The sequence below is a fragment of the Ranitomeya imitator genome, chromosome 5 (genome assembly GCF_032444005.1).
Source record: "Ranitomeya imitator isolate aRanImi1 chromosome 5, aRanImi1.pri, whole genome shotgun sequence".
NCBI lineage: Eukaryota > Metazoa > Chordata > Amphibia > Anura > Dendrobatidae > Ranitomeya > Ranitomeya imitator.
Genome location: NC_091286.1, coordinates 472,528,487 through 472,546,941, shown reverse-complemented (window position 1 = coordinate 472,546,941; position 18,455 = coordinate 472,528,487).

Below are 18,455 nucleotides of genomic sequence, written 5' to 3'. Positions count from 1 at the left end.
CCGTAATTTAGGAGGAATGGAGTCTGACCGGTGGAGTCGGCTACGGCATTGTTAAGTGCAAACTCTGCCCACGGTAGCAAGGATGCCCAGTCATCCTGCCTGGCAGAAACAAAATGTCGTAAATATGTGACCAAGGTCTGGTTGGCCCTCTCTACCAACCCATTCGTCTCGGGATGATATGCCGAAGAGAGATTTAACTCAATACTGAGTAGACGACAAAGCTCTCTCCAGAATCGAGACGCAAACTGGGGACCCCGGTCACTAACAATTTTGTCTGGCATACCGTGTAGGTGAAAGATATGCTTGACGAACAAGACAGCCAACGCCCGTGCAGAAGGTAGCCGTGGAAGAGGCACCAAGTGCACCATTTTGGAAAAATGGTCGGTGATCACCCAGATAATGGTGCAGTTACGAGATTTGGGTAAGCCCACCACAAAGTCCATCCCGACCATCTCCCAGGGCCTGTCCGCCACCGGCAGAGGATAAAGCAAACCAGCTGGCCGTTGCCGAGGAGTCTTGTTCTTGGCGCAAGAGACACACGCCCGAACATACTCTGCGACATCACGAGCCATATGCGGCCACCAGTATGTCCTCGCCAGTAACTCAGATGTCCTTTTGGTACCAAAATGTCCACCCACCCTGGACGAGTGTGCCCAAGAGAGAACCTCCGGTCGCAAACTGGATGGAACAAAAGTCTTGCCCGGGGGCACAGACTCTAGCGAAACCGGGGCCACAGTTCTCAAGCTCTCGGTGGGGACAATAAGCCGAGGCTCCTCCTCCTCCTCCGCAGATGACACAACGGAGCGAGAGAGAGTGTCGGCCCGAATGTTCTTCTCCCCAGAAAGAAAATGGAGGGTGAAATGAAACCGGGAGAAGAATAAGGACCATCTGGCCTGGCGAGAATTCAACCGCTGGGCTGTCTGCAGGTACAGCAAATTTTTATGGTCTGTGAAGACTTGGAAGGGAAAACGTGCTCCCTCCAAGAGATGTCTCCACTCCGAGAAAGCCAACTTCATGGCTAGCAACTCCCTGTCTCCGATGGAATAATTCCTCTCTGCTGGTGAGAAGGTCTTGGAGAAAAAGAAGCAAGGATGCTTCCGACCTTGAGCATCCTTTTGGAAGAGGACTGCTCCAGCACCAACAGAAGAGGCATCCACCTCCATGATAAAAGGCTTATCAACATCGGGGCGATGTAGGATGGGAGCGCTAGCGAAGTGTGACTTTATAGAGTTAAAGGCCTTGGAGACCTCCTCAGACCACAATTTGGGATTCGCCCCCTTCTTGGTGAGGGCAACCAAGGGAGCTACCAAAGTTGAGAAGTGCGGAATGAACTGGCGATAATAATTAATGAACCCCATAAAGCGCTGCACCGCTTTAAGAGAATGGGGTTCCTGCCAGTCCATCACAGCCTGTAGTTTAGCAGGATCCATAGCCAATCCCTGGGCAGAGATGATGTAGCCCAGGAAAGGTAAGGACTCCTGCTCAAACATACACTTCTCCAACTTGGCATAGATGGAGTTTGCCCGTAGGAGGTCGAAGACTTTGCAAACATCTCTCTGGTGGGAGTCAATATCTGGAGAGTAGATGAGAATATCATCCAGATAGACTACGACCGAGGTGGAAAGCATATCCCGGAAGATATCGTTCACAAAGTCTTGGAAAATGGCCGGGGCATTACAGAGCCCGAAGGGCATCACCAGATATTCATAGTGCCCATCCCTGGTGTTAAAAGCCGTCTTCCATTCGTCCCCCTCACGGATGCGAATCAGGTTGTAAGCACCCCGCAGATCTAGTTTAGTAAATACCCTTGCTCCCCGAAGCCTATCGAAGAGCTCAGATATCAAGGGCAAAGGATACTTATTTTTAACGGTGATGGCGTTAAGACCCCTGTAGTCTATGCATGGACGTAGTTCCCCATTCTTCTTCTGCACGAAGAAGAACCCTGCCCCAGCAGGTGACACTGACTTCCTAATGAATCCTCTTGCCAGATTTTCCTGGATGTACTGTGACATTGCCTCCGTCTCCAGGAGAGATAGCGGATAGACTCGACCCCGGGGAGGCTCAGCACCAGGCAAAAGATCAATAGGACAGTCATAGGGGCGATGGGGCAGAAGGATCTCCGCCGCCTTTTCGGAGAACACGTCTGCATAAGACCAATACTGCTTGGGGAGAGAGGAAAGATCTGCGGGTACCTCAGTAGTAGCAACCTGAACGCACTCCCTCTGACACCTACCCCCACAAGACTCGCCCCATCCCAGGATTCTGCCAGAAGACCACTCGATATGAGGAGAGTGGTACCGTAGCCAAGGTATTCCCAACAGGACCTCATCAATTCCCTCAGGAATGACGAGCAGAGATATAATCTCCTGATGAGATGGCGACATGGACAGAGTAAAAGGGATGGTCTGGTGTGTTATCTGTGAGGGCAGTGTCGACCCATTCACCACTCGTACCGTTACTGGTTGAGCTAGCATAACCAGGGGTATTGCGTGACGTTGGGCGAAGGCAGAAGACATAAAATTGCCCTCCGCCCCAGAATCCACGCAGAGCTCTACCGAGTGGGAGAATGAGCCTATAGTAATTGTCCCCTTAAAGGACAATTTAGAGGCAAACGTCGCCGTGTCTAGTGCACCTCCACCTACTACCACTAGACGCTGATGTTTCCTCGACCGCTGAGAACATCTGGTGGCTAGATGTCCCGACTGCTGGCATACATGACAGACCTTGATTGCACCTGCGGTCCGGGACTTAGATCCCGCTTGTGACACTTCCCTGGCCTCATGTGACTCAGGAACCAGAACCGGAGATTCCAGAGGTTTGGCGAAGGTGGGAGCCAGCCGAAACCTCTGCCTACACTGGGCTCGCTCTAACCTCCGCTCGTTAAAACGGAGGTCAATTCGAGTGGAGACAGTTATTAACTCCTCCAGTGTGGCAGGAATCTCCCTAGTGGCCAGAGCGTCCTTAACGTGGTTAGCCAGGCCCCTCCAAAATATGGGGATAAGAGCTTTATCCGACCAATCCAGCTCAGAAGCTAAAGTGCGGAATTGGACGGCAAAATGACTGACCAAGGACTCACCCTGAGTTAATGCCAGCAGTTGGAGCGCAGTATCATGGGTGACTTGAGGTCCTAAAAAGACCTGTTTCAGAGTGCTCAGAAACAGCGGAGCACTCGGCACCACATGATCGCCACGCTCAAACAGCGGCGTAGCCCATTCCAACGCCCTGTCCGACAAGAGAGACACTATAAATCCCACCTTAGCCCGCTCTGTGGGAAAACGTGCAGCCAGGAGCTCGAGGTGAATAGAGCACTAACTCACAAATCCCCTACAAAATTTGCTATCACCAGAAAATTTTTCTGGCAGCGGGAGGCGAGAAAATGTCGGAGCAGGGGTGGCAATGGACAGGGTTGCTGCAGCCACGCTAGCAGCCTGTACAGCAACTGCGGTAACATCCACAGCTGAGGTTGCGCTCTCAAGAGCCGCCAACCTACCCTCCAGCTGCTGAGTATACCACAAGGATTGCTGTTTGTCCGTCATTACTAGCCAGACCCTGGCGCTAGTGTAATGTTAGGGCTAGCGGAACGTACCAAATAATAAGACAGATAGAGTATGGTGCGTTCGCAGCCCGGGGTCCACCGTGCAGAGATGGAACCTGCTGCCAAGTAATGACGGACTATATGGCGGTACTCATAAGTATACACACGTGGGTTAAACTTCACCCAGCGTGAAGGAAGCGATCCTGTTGCGTCACAGGACCGCGGTACCGCACATAGAGTGCGAGCAAGTAGTCAGCGAACTCAACCCCAACTAGGATTGAAGTCCGATTAGACCCTTGCTGGCACAACACCGCAACTGGGTGTGTAAGGAAACTCAATAACAATTTTAAGGCACAAGAGTGCATGCGGTGCTGCACTGACGAACGCCACTAACCACCCAGGCTTGGGTAAGGAAAGCACAGAGGAAGTGCACGGCGCCGTACTGGCGGTCACAGCAACTGGACGCTGTAATGTGTGATTAGTGCTGTAGGCTAAGTCAGGCGCTAGATAGCAACCTTCCGCGAACAGACATTCAATAGGGTAGGGGTATCCAAGGACGACTTGCACTCACAACATACACACATTAACAATGCGGTCATGCGCAGTTTATATAGTTGCAGCACAGGAAGTGGCCACAGAAACTTTGCCCTTCCAAGACCTGCCAAGAGGACCAATGGAATGTGCTGCAGAGCCTGAGCACATGACCCTCGATCTCCAACGGGAGATCTTGCCCTGGGCATGCTCAGTGTGTGCAGACAAGGACTTAGTCCCAGAGAAGTCCGCTCGCTGCTGACCAGCACTGGCTTTAATGGCAGAAGCTGAAGAAGCAGCAGTAACTCTCAGTACAGAGTGAGACTGAGCAAGACGCTGGGACTGACGTCCTTGCTGAGCAGACTCCACTGCGGCTGGATGAGAACGGGAGACCGCAGCGGAGATGGCTCGAGATTCCCCCTGTGCAGAAGCGGGAACTCGAGACCTAACACACTGTGCCTTTTAACTTTGCTTGTGTGTCCGCCCAGCCGCGTCATTACTAGCAGAGACATCCCTGCACACTTCACTGTGCGCGGCCATGTTTATTTAAGTGACAGCTGAGCTCAAGTAGTGCCGATGCTGGGGGAGCGGCCTGGGCCCCCTCGTATCTCGGCCACGAGTGGGCCCCCCAATTTGTTCAGGGCCCCGGCATTTGCCCGGTACGCCGGGTGCTGACGCCGGCCCTGCTTGCACGTCAATGACCAGGCCAATTTTTACATTTCTGACCACTGTCCCTTTATGAGGTTATAACTCTGGAACGCTTCAACGGATCCTGGTGATTCTGACAATGTTTTCTCGTGACATATTGTACTTCATGATAGTGGTAAAATTTCTTTGATATTACCTGCGTTTACTTGTGGAAAAAAATGGAAATTTGGCGAAAATTTTGAAAATGTTGCAATTTTCCAACTTTGAATTTTTATGCAATTAAATCACAGAGATATGTCACATAAAATACTTAATAAGTAACATTTCCCACATGTCTACTTTACATCAGCACAATTTTGTAACCCAATTTTTTTGTTAGGGAGTTATAAGGGTTAAAATTGACCAGCAATTTCTCATTTTTACAACACCATTTTTTTTTTAGGGACCACATCTCATTTGAAGTCATTTTGAGGGGTCTATATGATAGAAAATACCCAAGTGTGACACCATTCTAAAAACTGCACCCCTCAAGGAGCTCAAAACCACATTCAAGAAGTTTATTAACCCTTCAGGTGTTTCACAGGAATTTTTGGAATGTTTAAATAAAAATGAACATTTAGCTTTTTTTCACAAAAAATTTACTTCAGCTCCAATTTGTTTTATTTTACCAAGGGTAACAGGAGAAAATGGACCCCAAAAGTTGTTGTACAATTTGTCCTGAGTACGCCGATACCCCATATGTGGGGGTAAACCACTGTTTGGGCGCATGACAGAGCTCGGAAGGGAAGGAGGGCAATTTGACTTTTCTATGCAAAATTGACAGGAATTGAGATGGGACGCCATGTTGCATTTGGAGAGCCACTGATGTGCCTAAACATTGAAACCCCCCACAAGTGACACCATTTTGGAAAGTAGACCCCCTAAGGAACTTATCTAGAGGTGTGGTGAGCACTTTGACCCACCAAGTGCTTCACAGAAGTTTATAATGTAGAACCATAAAAATAAGAAATCATATTTTTTCACAAAAATCATCTGTTTGCCCCCAATTTTTTATTTTCCCAAGGGTAAGAGAAGAAATTGGACCCCAAAAGTTGTACAATTTGTCCTGAGTACGCTCATATCTCATATGTGTGGGTAAACCACTGTTTGGGCGCATGGAAGAGCTCGGAAGGGAAGGAGCACCGTTTGACTTTTCAATGCAAAATTGACAGGAATTGAGATGGGACGCCATGTTGCATTTGGAGAGCCACTGATGTGCCTAAACATTGAAACCCCCCACAAGTGACACCATTTTGGAAAGTAGACCCCCTAAGGAACTTTTCTGGATATGTGGTGAGCACTTTGACCCACCAAGGGCTTCACAGAAGTTTATAATGCAGAGCCGTAAAAATAAAACAAAAATTTTTCCCACAAAAATTATTTTTTAGCCCCCAGTTTTGTATTTTCCCGAGGGTAACAGGAGAAATTGGACACCGAAAGTTGTTGTTCAATTTGTCCTGAGTACGCTGATACCCCATATGTGGGGGAACCACCGTTTGGGCGCATAGGAGGGCTCGGAAGGGAAGGAGCGCCATTTGGAATGCAGACTTAGATGGAATGGTGTGCAGGCATCACATTGCATTTGCAGAGCCCCTAATGTACCTAAACAGTAGAAACCCCCCACAAGTGACACCATTTTGGAAAGTAGACCCCCTAAGGAACTTATCTGGATGTGTGTTGAGCACTTTGACCCACCAAGGGCTTCACAGAAGTTTATAATGCAGAGCCGTAAAAATAAAACAAAAATTTTTTCCCACAAAAATTATTTTTTAGCCCCCAGTTTTGTATTTTCTCGAGGGTAACAGGAGAAATTGGACCCCAAAAGTTGTTGTACAATTTGTCCTGAGTACGCTGATACCCCACATGTGGGGGGGGGAACCACCGTTTGGGCGCATGGGAGGGCTCGGAAGGGAAGGAGCGCCATTTGGAATGCAGACTTAGATGGAATGGTCTGCAGGCGTCACATTGCATTTGCAGAGCCCCTAATGTACCTAAACAGTAGAAACCCCCCACAAGTGACACCATTTTGGAAAGTAGACCCCCTAAGGGACTCATCTAGATGTGTTGTGAAAGCTTTGAATCCCCAAGTGTTTCACTACAGTTTATAACGCAGAGCCGTGCAAATAAAAAATATTTTTTTTTCCACAAAAATTATTTTTAGCCCCCAGTTTTGTATTTTTCCAAGGGTAACCGGAGAAATTGGACCCTAAATATTGTTGTCCAATTTGTCCTGAGTACGCTGATACCTGATATGTGGGGGGAACCACCGTTTGAGCGCATGGCAGAGCTCGGAAGGGAAGGATCATCATTTGGAATGCAGACTTAGATGGATTGATCTGCAGGCGTCACATTGCGTTTGCAGTAATATAATGATGACACGTCACTCCACTTTTACAATGGTGCTCAAAAGAAGGGGGCAACCACTCCCCTATGTATAAACAAAAAATATGCTTCTGGCACTCATAGAATTTATTTAGTCTTTAATTTATTAATATATTTCCATGCAGACAATAGTAGTGTAGTAACGTTTCGGTCAAAACATTGACCTTCGTCAGACTGAAATATACAAAAAGAAAAAAAGAAAAAAACAATTACATAATATCGATTCACATCCATTTTAGACATATCATGGATATAACAGAATAAACTCAAACCACAAAAGGCAACTCCAATTTGGCAAAAGAACTGTGTCACTTACTCCTAACTCTATCGTAAGAAAATACCACAGTACGTGACTTCCTCCACAATAACATTGCTCATAAATCTGGTGAGTGACATAAAGAGGTTCATATAGAAAATAAATGCTTTATTACCAGAGAATCCAATGCCACTGGTAAACTGAAAAAAAACGTTCTTACCCCTATGTCAGCTAGGAATGTATATATTTTGTCAAGGCAATATCTGTGAATGAAAATACCTTGTGTGAAAAAACACTACCGTAGAAAATAAGAAATGTATCTACACATACAAGTGTAATAAAAAATATAGGTTGACTAAACACTGAAAAAAGAAAACCAACGCTTAAAGAAAGAGAAAATAACGCTTAAAGAAGGAAAAAGTGAGTTACAGTGCTTACCAGCGATTAGAAGTGCGTCCCGAACCCGGCGCTGTGGAATAGGTGAACGACCAAATGAAAACGGCGCCATAAGTAAAGCGTGCATATGCACGTGTATATATAGTACTTAGGCCGGAAACCGGGTGATAAAGATGACGTCACCGCGTCATTGAGACGCAAATGGAACGCAAACAGAGTCTCCTAATAATGTGCAAAGCATAGCGTCACAGATGAGACGATCAACCGTCGCCCCGTTATGACGTGAAGTACGCACGATCCTGGTAATCTAAGGGAAGGACCAGGAAATGAGTCATCGGAGTCCCCGGCGAAAACGGAAGTGATCCGTGAGACGCAAGTGGAACGCAAACAATAGGGAAGGAGGTGGTTCAGAGGACGGATTCTTCATCGCTGGAACTGGCAGAAGATAACTATCTCTAATCAGTAATCAGGTAGCCGCCTAGGAAAAACAGAACATATGTCACATATATAAAAAAGAAACAATACAAGGATGAAAGTCCCAGTGGCAAAAATAAAAATATACATTATGATTACAGGACTTGTGGATGACATAACCATCATAATTAAACAATACAAATCATAGCAAAACTATAATAGAAAGAGAAATGGGATATTACTAAGGGGGCACAGGGTTTTGAAATACCAAATAAGTGGTAATCTTAATGGTAATAAAGTCCTAGCAGCCGGATCTTAATTAGAATAAACCCGTAACATCAAATTCCCTGTTCAAACCCCTTGGTTCCATGCTTTGTAGCGAATGGATCCAAAATGCCTCTCTCTCTAATAATTTCTTGTTCAAGTCTCCACCTCTCCTGTTAAGAGTAACCTGTTCCAACACCAAGAAACGTAACTGAGCTATTGTATGTCCTGATGTGTTGAAATGAAACGGAACGGGAAGATGGTTCTTATGGCAGCGTATGTCCGACTTGTGATGGGATATGCGATCTTTGATCGCTTGTGTGGTTTCACCCACATAAACTTTACCACAGGGGCACTTAATGGCATACACTACGAATTTAGAATTACAAGTAAAAAACCCCGTAATTGGTATATCTGCTCCTGTCAACGGGTGAGATTGCGTTTGCAGAGCCCCTAATGTACCTAAACAGTAGAAACCCCCCACAAGTGACCCCTTATTGGAAACTAGACCCCCCAAGGAACTTATCTAGATGTGTTGTGAGAACTTTGAACCCCCAAGTGTTTCACTACAGTTTATAACGCAGAGCCGGGAAAATTAAAAAAAAAATTTCCCCACAAAAATTATTTTTTAGCCCCCAGTTTTGTATTTTCCCAAGGGTAACAGGAGAAATTGGACCCCAAAAGTTGTTGTCCAATTTGTCCTGAGTATGCTGATACCCCATATGTTGGGGTAAACCCCTGTTTGGGCACACGGGAGAGCTCGGAAGGGAAGGAGCACTGTTTTACTTTTTCAACGCAGAATTGGCTGGAATTGAGATCGAACGCCATGTCGTGTTTAGAGAGCCCCTGATGTGCCTAAATAGTGGAAACCCCCCAATTATAACTGAAACCCTAATGCAAACACACCCCTAACCCTAATCCCAACGGTAACCCTAACCACACCTTTAACCCAGACACACCCCTAACCCTAATCCCAACCCTATTCCCAACCATAAATGTAATCCAAACCCTAACTTTAGCCGCAACCCTAACCCTAACTTTAGCCCCAACCCTAGCTGTAGCCTTAACCCTAGCCCTAGCCCTAACCCTAACCCTAGCCCTAACCCTAACCCTAACCCTAGCCCTAACCCTAGCCCTAACCCTAACCCTAGCCCTAACCCTAAACCTAACCCTAATGGGAAAATGGAAATAAATACATTTTTAAAAAAAAAAAATTATTTTTCCCTAACTAAGCGGGTGATGAAGGGGGGTTTGATTTACTTTTATAGCGGGTTATTTAGCGAATTTTTATGATTGGCAGCCGTCACACACTGAAAGACGCTTTTTATTGCAAAAAATATTTTTTGCGTTACCACATTTTGAGAGCTATAATTTTTCCATATTTGAGTCCAGAGTCATTTGAGGTCTTGATTTTTGCGGGACGAGTTAACGTTTTTATTGGTAACATTTTCGGGCAAGTAACATTTTTTGAGCAGGCGCTGTGAAGCCACCTCCCTCTCTGCAGAACCCGGATGCCGCGGCCATCTTGGATCCGGGCCTGCAAGGAGAAGGAGGAGGTAAGAGACCCTCGCAGCAACGCGTTCACATCGCGTTGCTGCGGGGGTCTCAGGGAAGCACGCAGGGAGCCCCCTCCCTGCGCGATGCTTCCCTATACCACTGGCACACCGCGATCATGTTTGATCGCCGTGTGCCGGGGGTTAATGTGCCGGGGGCGGTCTGGATGTCAGCTGCTTCCCTCGTGAGCGCGGCCGATCGCTATGACATACTGTCCCGTCGAGGGTCGGATAGGCCCAGGTCACCTCGACGGGATAGTACGTCCATGGTCAGAAAGGGGTTAATTTATGGTGCTCCTTCGAATTTTACCTGGTTATGCTGAACTAGACAAAGTCTATTATTTCTTTCCTGTTGGGAAAGCTTGAGTCAATAGTTCACCATCATGGATCAATGATTTTTAAAATTGGTGAAATTGTTTGAAGAGGAAAACATTAAAACAGCTGAACATGTTGAGCACAAAAAGTTAATACACTGCCTAGAGAAAGCCTTCAGTCAAGAACCACTGATATGCTTGGACCAAAATACTCTTAAAAAGAACTGAGAAAGAGGAAAAACGGTACTTCATGGATTAATGGATCGCCCCCAGACACAGGGCCACGCGTTTCGGTACCGGGCCTCTCTGGTTCGGTTCTCAGGCTGTCACGGTGGCTAGACCCGGTCCGCGACCCTGCTAAGGGGCATCCAATGAAAATGGTGAAACAGTCTGTCAGTGGTTCGTGACGCCAACTGTAGTGTTCGATCAGGGTGACCGACGCTACTATGGGGTGCACTGGGGTGATGGAATGGCAGCTGGATGGTATACCTTCCCACAGGTGAAGTATGTCCCCAGGGCTTCCCAGTGGTGTAGGTGGTGATGGTGTGAGGTACAGTCAATAATGAGGACACAAGGTTTCAGTCTCTTTACCTCTTTACTGAAGGCTTCAGGATCCTCAATCCAGAGTACGTTTAACAGGGCTCTCAGAGACCGTCCGGTCCGATGGGCACATCCAGAGTTTCCTTCGCAGATGGAAATCGTTGCCTACCACTAGCGCCTGTGTGTTGTACTCCTATCCTGCTGAGCATTCGGAATAGTCCTCACAACTGCTGTTCTCGTTCGTTCGTTCTCTACAGCTCTCTCTCTCATTCTTTGGTTCCAGATGTTACTAGTTTCTAACGTCCCCCAGGTATATTATGGCTAGGACGCCACCCGTGTGACGGGAAGGCTTGGAGGTCTTCCGGGACCCTAAAGACGCCCCTCTCCCAATGTTGCCCCCTATGTCTTCGTAGGTGTAGTAAGGTAGACAGCCAACCTATGATTAACTGTCCAGCGGAGTTTGAAGTAAAGCCTGAAGTCAGTTACTCCTACGGTGTTCCGGCCACCGACTACGCGCCTCAGTAAGATGTTGCCTCTCTCTCTCTCGGCACGACTCTTACTGGTTCTCCTTTGTGCTTGATCTCGTTTACACAGTTCCACAATATTCTTCCCTTCGTGTCTCTTTCTTAGGATACCACCGCAGGGTGTGCAGGCGCGGTTCCGTTACGTTCTGTTCTCTTCGCTAGGCACCTGCCAGGTTCCCACGCCTGACAGGGACCCCCCTGTGCCTTCTCCCTGCAACACCCCCTGCCACGGGATGTTGCCTGGTTCCAACCCAGTCAGCTTCTGACTAACTTCCTCCCCAGCCCCTAGTTTTACCAGTGTGAGGAGTGGCCCAATAAATAAAGCCTTTTTCTCCCCCTAGTGGCCGGAATGTGAAGTGTAATGTGTTCTGGTGATACCTGGTCAGGAGAACTCCTTAGTGCCATCAGAGTGCCATACTGCAACGACCAGGTCTCTGGGGCGCTGCACTCCCCTCCGGTTAAATCCAGTACTCCTGGGGCGGGAAGAAGAACAACAAAATAATGCAGCAAAAGACATACAAATTTTTGAAATGCTTAGAACAAGTAAATAGAAAAGGTGCTTCCCTTTATGGGAGGTAAGGACACTTGAACGTTACAAACAAAAGCAAGGTTAAATATTTTTAAATAACATTTCTGACTATAAATAACTCTCAGTACCCAGCCGGGTATTCTACTAAGTGCAAACTCTGAACAATAAGTTAACTTTTCCTTTAAGGGTGTACACTCTGAACCCACTAAAGGCCTACCATAAAATGCTATATAACTCAACTTCTCTTTCCATTCCAACTCCACTAATGCAGGACCGCCTAGCTCCTTGGCTGGGCCTACTGCCATTGTGCCAACCATCTTTCTACATCTCTCAGGAGGACTCTCTCTCTAACCCCTACGGGTTCACTTTCAAGCTTTCCTGTACTCAGTCTCTATCAACATTATCAAACTTTCTAAGTTTTAACATTATTAACGTTTCAACTTTTATTGCAACAATCAGGTAACATTCCCTTTAAGAGGGACCCAAGTCTCTTGGAGGTAGTGCAGATTCTCTCTCTGTCTGCAAGCCCACTGAAAGCAAGACCTTCTGCGTCATGTCCAGAAGCATTATCTTCGCAAAGTCTTCTTTCGCTTGTAAAACCAGTAGGGAGCACCTTTAAGAAGGTGCAAACTATATACAAAACAGTTTTGAATCATTCACCATCCATGATCCGGCAGTCTTTGGAACAATGATGAACTTTGTGCAAAAAGTAGAAAAGAAATAGAAAACATTAGGGATCCCGGGTAAACAAAGGTATCCCTAGGAGTTAACCCTGGACGGGTTTAAAGTAGCAGCAACAGCAGGAAACAGTTAACTATATACATTTCGGGTCTCCGAGGTTTATTTCCTCGGCATTAGTGGCTGCGACAACTCCACCGGCAGCAGTGGGCGGGGCCACCCCGCCGGGTACTCACGGGCACTCGGTGTGGTCACAGGAGACCCCGGGCTCCAGTCAGGGGTCTGTGTGGCGATTGTCCTGGACCTCGCAACAACCGAGGCACCAACCACTTCCGAGGTCGAGCTCTCCTCCACCACCGTAGTAACAGTGTCCACAGTACAAGTGGTGGTTTTCACAACAGTGCATGTAAGGGCTACCACCGTGGTCTTGGTGACGGTCGTGGTACGGTCACAAGGGGGCACAATCGCTATGGGGGATGGCTTCGCTGCCGCTTTGGTAGATGATGTCATGGGGGCTGGTCGCTTGCGCACGTTCAGGGCGAACCAACCCCTCTCCCCGAAATGCCGGGTGTAGGTGACTTCATCCCCCTTGTACAGATCCCGGTCCGGGTGGCCTTCTTTGAGATGGGACTCCACATCCCTCCGGTTTACAAAAACCTCGGAATATAGGTCCGGCTGCTTAATGAAGCCCCATCCTCCACGGAGCCGGAACTCAACAACGGTGCCCTGCCTGTGCAGGGCCTGGTGGGTGGTACGGTCCTTGCGGGCCCGGTCCTTCACTTCAAGATCCCGCCGGTAGTGGGCTTCCCGCTGGGCCTGGTGCTGTCTCTCCGTCTCCTCCCACTGCCGATCCAGGTGGGCCTGGTACTGCTCCCAGCTAAGGGCCTCCACCATCTCTCCCTCCTGTGTCTACACCCCGGGGAACCCCATGATGTTCGACCCCGGGTTCACCCAACGGCACACCGTACGCTCTGCGTAGACCTCGCCTGGCATGGTAAGCGGCGAGATCGCGGCCTTGAGGAAGTGCTCCATGCCCGTGGGTTGGTCCCATTGCGGAAGGCTCTGGAGTGTATGGGTCCCGGGGAGAGGGGGCGCCGCGACCGGGCCTATCAGCAGGTCTTCCGTGGCCGGGGTGGGATTGGCGGACTCACCGGTCGATGCGGCTACCTCCGGTGTGACCGACTACAACAGTGATGAAGATTCCAGAGTCAGGAGTTCCTCTGCGGGTATCTCTTTGCATGAGGCCTTGGTCTCAAGCCGCCACTGGAGAAGCTGCTCCACAAGATCCTCCATCTCGCCCTGTAGGAGACCGGTCCCGGATGTGAGGGCCTGGCTGTGATGCTCATCCGGGTAGCTGGGGGAGCCTTCTGCTTCGACCCCGCAGTCTGGGTCTGAGCGGTCAGCCATGGCGTCCTCTGTTATGAACAGGTAATTCAGAACCACAATGGACATTGAAGTTCAGAGCACACAAAGTGACCTGACAATTACCAAAAACAAAGGACGAGCTCTGAGACGTGGGAACTCTGCTGACCGCAATCCCTAATCCTAACACACCACACTAGAGGTAGCCGTGGATTGCGCCTAACGCTCCCTATGCAACTCGGCACAGCCTGAGAAACTAACTAGTCCTGAAGATAGAAAAATAAGCCTACCTTGCCTCAGAGAAATTCCCCAAAGGAAAAGGCAGCCCCCACATATAATGACTGTGAGTAAGATGAAAATACAAACACAGAGATGACATAGATTTAGCAAAGTGAGGCCCGACTTACTGAATAGACCGAGGATAGGAAAGATAGCTTTGCAGTCAACACAAAAACCTACAAACAACCACGCAGAGGGGCAAAAAGACCCTCCGCACCGACTAACGGTACGGAGGTGCTCCCTCTGCGTCTCAGAGCTTCCAGCAAGCAAGAAAAACCAATAAAGCAAGCTGGACAGAAAAAATAGCAAGCAAAAATAACACAAGCAAAACTTAGCTTATGCAGGATAGACAGGCCACAGGAACGATCCAGGAGGAAGCAAGACCAATACTAGAACATTTAATGTAAAAGTTTAGCACTCAACTTCAGTAACCGTAGACACAATCATAACCGTGAAAACGATTTATTAGTAGCACCAGAAACGTTTCAGTCCCTTAGGACTTTCATCAGTCGCTACAACAAAAAAAGAGTGAAATAACAAAAAAGAAGTACAACCTGTACAAAAATAACTAAAGTATATACAAAAATACTAACGAATAGACAGACAAGGTACACATGAAGTTCGGGTCAAACATAATATATAGCATAATGAATAGGAGTAATCAGGGAAACTAATATCCAGGCCAAGTGTTGCCCCAATGAAAAGGCGTGATGAAGCCAGTGGACGAGACCAAGGTAAGAATGAGGTGGATCAAGCCGACATGCAAATCATGCTCATGAAAAGACTATCTAGAAAGTCGAATAAATAGTGGTTAAGAGTGGATAAACTAGCCAAGTGTGGTATAGCTATTATGGACAAGCGTGTAGATATGTTGTATCAGGAGGGGATAAAGGGTGGTGTCCGAGTAGATCGAAAGAAAAGAAGAAGAAAAAAGAAAAAAAAGAAAAAAAAGGAAAAAACAAACACAAAATAGATCAAAATAAAGCAGACCCACATATCGTGCCTATAAAGATCCAAGCAGGCAAATATAGAATAGCTGGAAAATTATGAGAATAACCAGCGCCTGAATGAGAGGGGAGCAATCAAAAATAGATATGAGACTCCAAGCTCCAGAGAATGAAGGGGCAAAAGAGAATGTTACAGATACTCACATATAGGTGAAAGCGCCCCAATGTAAAGGGGATGTACTAGAAAGATAATGTAAAAATGGGGAGGGAAGATTAGACACGAACAATACACCCCGCCAGTCCCAGAGTGAATAATGAAATAGGTACCTTAAAATGTATATGAACACGATATATAAGTAGCACCAGATGGTGGAAGCTGTCCACCTAACGGGTGAATCACCCGTGACTATGGGAGAGAAAGAGACCATAATCAAATATATAGGACCAGGGAGAGAGGTATGAAATTCCGGAACAGATACCCCCGAAAGCAGATTACCTTGAGAATGCTGGGGAGAGGAGAGCCACCTCTGGACACGGCGTCCACCGCAAGTCTGTGAAGCGGTGGTAAACGCCGGTTTAAATGGCGCCAGACGCCGGCCCTGAGACTAGGGGGCGGAGACGCCAAACCGGAAGTGACGTAGCGTGGCGTCAGCCGAGGTGGAACGGAAACAAGATGGTGAAGCGGTTCACCTAGTCTGTGCGTTCCACCTGGCAGCCATACACATACAGAGAACAGAGGAGCTAACAAAGAATGAAGACTAGATGAAAGAAAAAAGAGAAAAGAGGAAATAGCATAACGAAACGGACATCCCTAGGTGTAATATAAGGGGAACATATGGAGAAATAATAAAAAAAGAAGAAGAAATATATAAGGGAGAAAAAAGGGAGAAAAAAAAGGGAGAAAAAAAAGGGGGGATCTGTCGCATAAGGGTAGGGATCCAGGGCTAACCTGGATAACAAGAGCCATAACCCAAGAGGGTAATATGGTTAGAGAACATCAATGATAAGCCAGAAAAGAAGAAGAAAGGGGATATAGAAATATGCAGATAAATGGGGAGTATAGTAACAAGTGATGTATGTGCCCCTCTTACCCAGGTCAAATTAAGACCAGCATGCAGGCCATAATAAACTATACAGATATTAACAGTCGTGAGATGAGTGAGCTGTTGAATTATAGAGAGAGCCGTGATGAGGGGTCCTCCGGTGGGTGTTGGTAGTTGACGTGAGAGGTATACAGTGCCCATCATTTAATAGAGACGATTCTATGAGAAATAGAAACACGTGTTAATATGGGATACACTAAATACAGTATACATATATTACTAAGTAAAAACCGACAACTCGTATTCTCTATTAAGACCCTTCGGTGTCAATGTGTCCAGTGTGTGGATCCAGTATGCCTCGCGTTTTTTTAGGGTGAGAATCCTATTTCCACCTCGACGTGGTGGTGGTATCTGTTCAAGAATTAGAAATTTGAGCTGTGAGATGTTATGACCTACAGCAGCAAAATGGTGGGGTACAGGTAGGAGGAGGTTATTGCATCGAATGGTGGATTTATGCTTCGATATTCTGTCACGGATGGGTTGCGACGTTTCACCTACATAGAGAAGGCCACAAGGGCACTTGAGGACATAGACTACATAGGACGAGTTACACGTGAAGAAGCCATGAATTTTGTGGACTTTACCCGAGTGTGGGTGTGCAATGGTGTCACCTTTCTGGACATTATTGCACTGTGCGCAATGAAGGCACGGGAAGGTGCCTTTTCTCGGGGTGTTTAAAAAGAGTTGCCGTGTAACAGTGCTAGAACCTATGTCAGCTTTAACCAAGGTATCACGGAGGTTCGGAGCCCGTTTAAAACAGGGTAGGAACGGTTGTTTGAACTCAGGGACATCTGGATGGGCCGTAGTGAGCAATGGCCAATGTCTGCGTATGGCTTTATGTAAGATATATACAGATGGATGAAACCCATGTACAAATGGGATGCGTTTCGTGTTGTCCATCCTAAAGGTGTTGGTTACCGTTCGAGAATTTTCCAGCAGAGCAGGAGGATAGCCCCTAGCCAAAAATTTCTTTGTCATGCCATCAATACGCGACTCTCTAATCTCGGTATTGGATACAATCCTTTGCACTCTTTGGTATTGTGCTCGTGGAATAGATTTTTTGGTTGAGGGAGGGTGTAAGCTGTCATAGTGTAACAGACTATTACGGTCTGTATCCTTAAAGTATAAATCAGTGCTCAACCTGGAAAAGATACATCGACGACGTGTTTTGTATCTGGCACGGGTCACCTGACACTCTTGAAAAATTCTTTGGGTTCCTTAATGTCTCATGGCCTGGCATTGAATTCACTATCAACACTAGTCAAGACAAGATTAACTTCCTAGACACACTTGTTATTAAGGATAGTGATGGCAGGTTGAGCACTGATTTATACTTTAAGGATACAGACCGTAATAGTCTGTTACACTATGACAGCTTACACCCTCCCTCAACCAAAAAATCTATTCCACGAGCACAATACCAAAGAGTGCAAAGGATTGTATCCAATACCGAGATTAGAGAGTCGCGTATTGATGGCATGACAAAGAAATTTTTGGCTAGGGGCTATCCTCCTGCTCTGCTGGAAAATTCTCGAACGGTAACCAACACCTTTAGGATGGACAACACGAAACGCATCCCATTTGTACATGGGTTTCATCCATCTGTATATATCTTACATAAAGCCATACGCAGACATTGGCCATTGCTCACTACGGCCCATCCAGATGTCCCTGAGTTCAAACAACCGTTCCTACCCTGTTTTAAACGGGCTCCGAACCTCCGTGATACCTTGGTTAAAGCTGACATAGGTTCTAGCACTGTTACACGGCAACTCTTTTTAAACACCCCGAGAAAAGGCACCTTCCCGTGCCTTCATTGCGCACAGTGCAATAATGTCCAGAAAGGTGACACCATTGCACACCCACACTCGGGTAAAGTCCACAAAATTCATGGCTTCTTCACGTGTAACTCGTCCTATGTAGTCTATGTCCTCAAGTGCCCTTGTGGCCTTCTCTATGTAGGTGAAACGTCGCAACCCATCCGTGACAGAATATCGAAGCATAAATCCACCATTCGATGCAATAACCTCCTCCTACCTGTACCCCACCATTTTGCTGCTGTAGGTCATAACATCTCACAGCTCAAATTTCTAATTCTTGAACAGATACCACCACCACGTCGAGGTGGAAATAGGATTCTCACCCTAAAAAAACGCGAGGC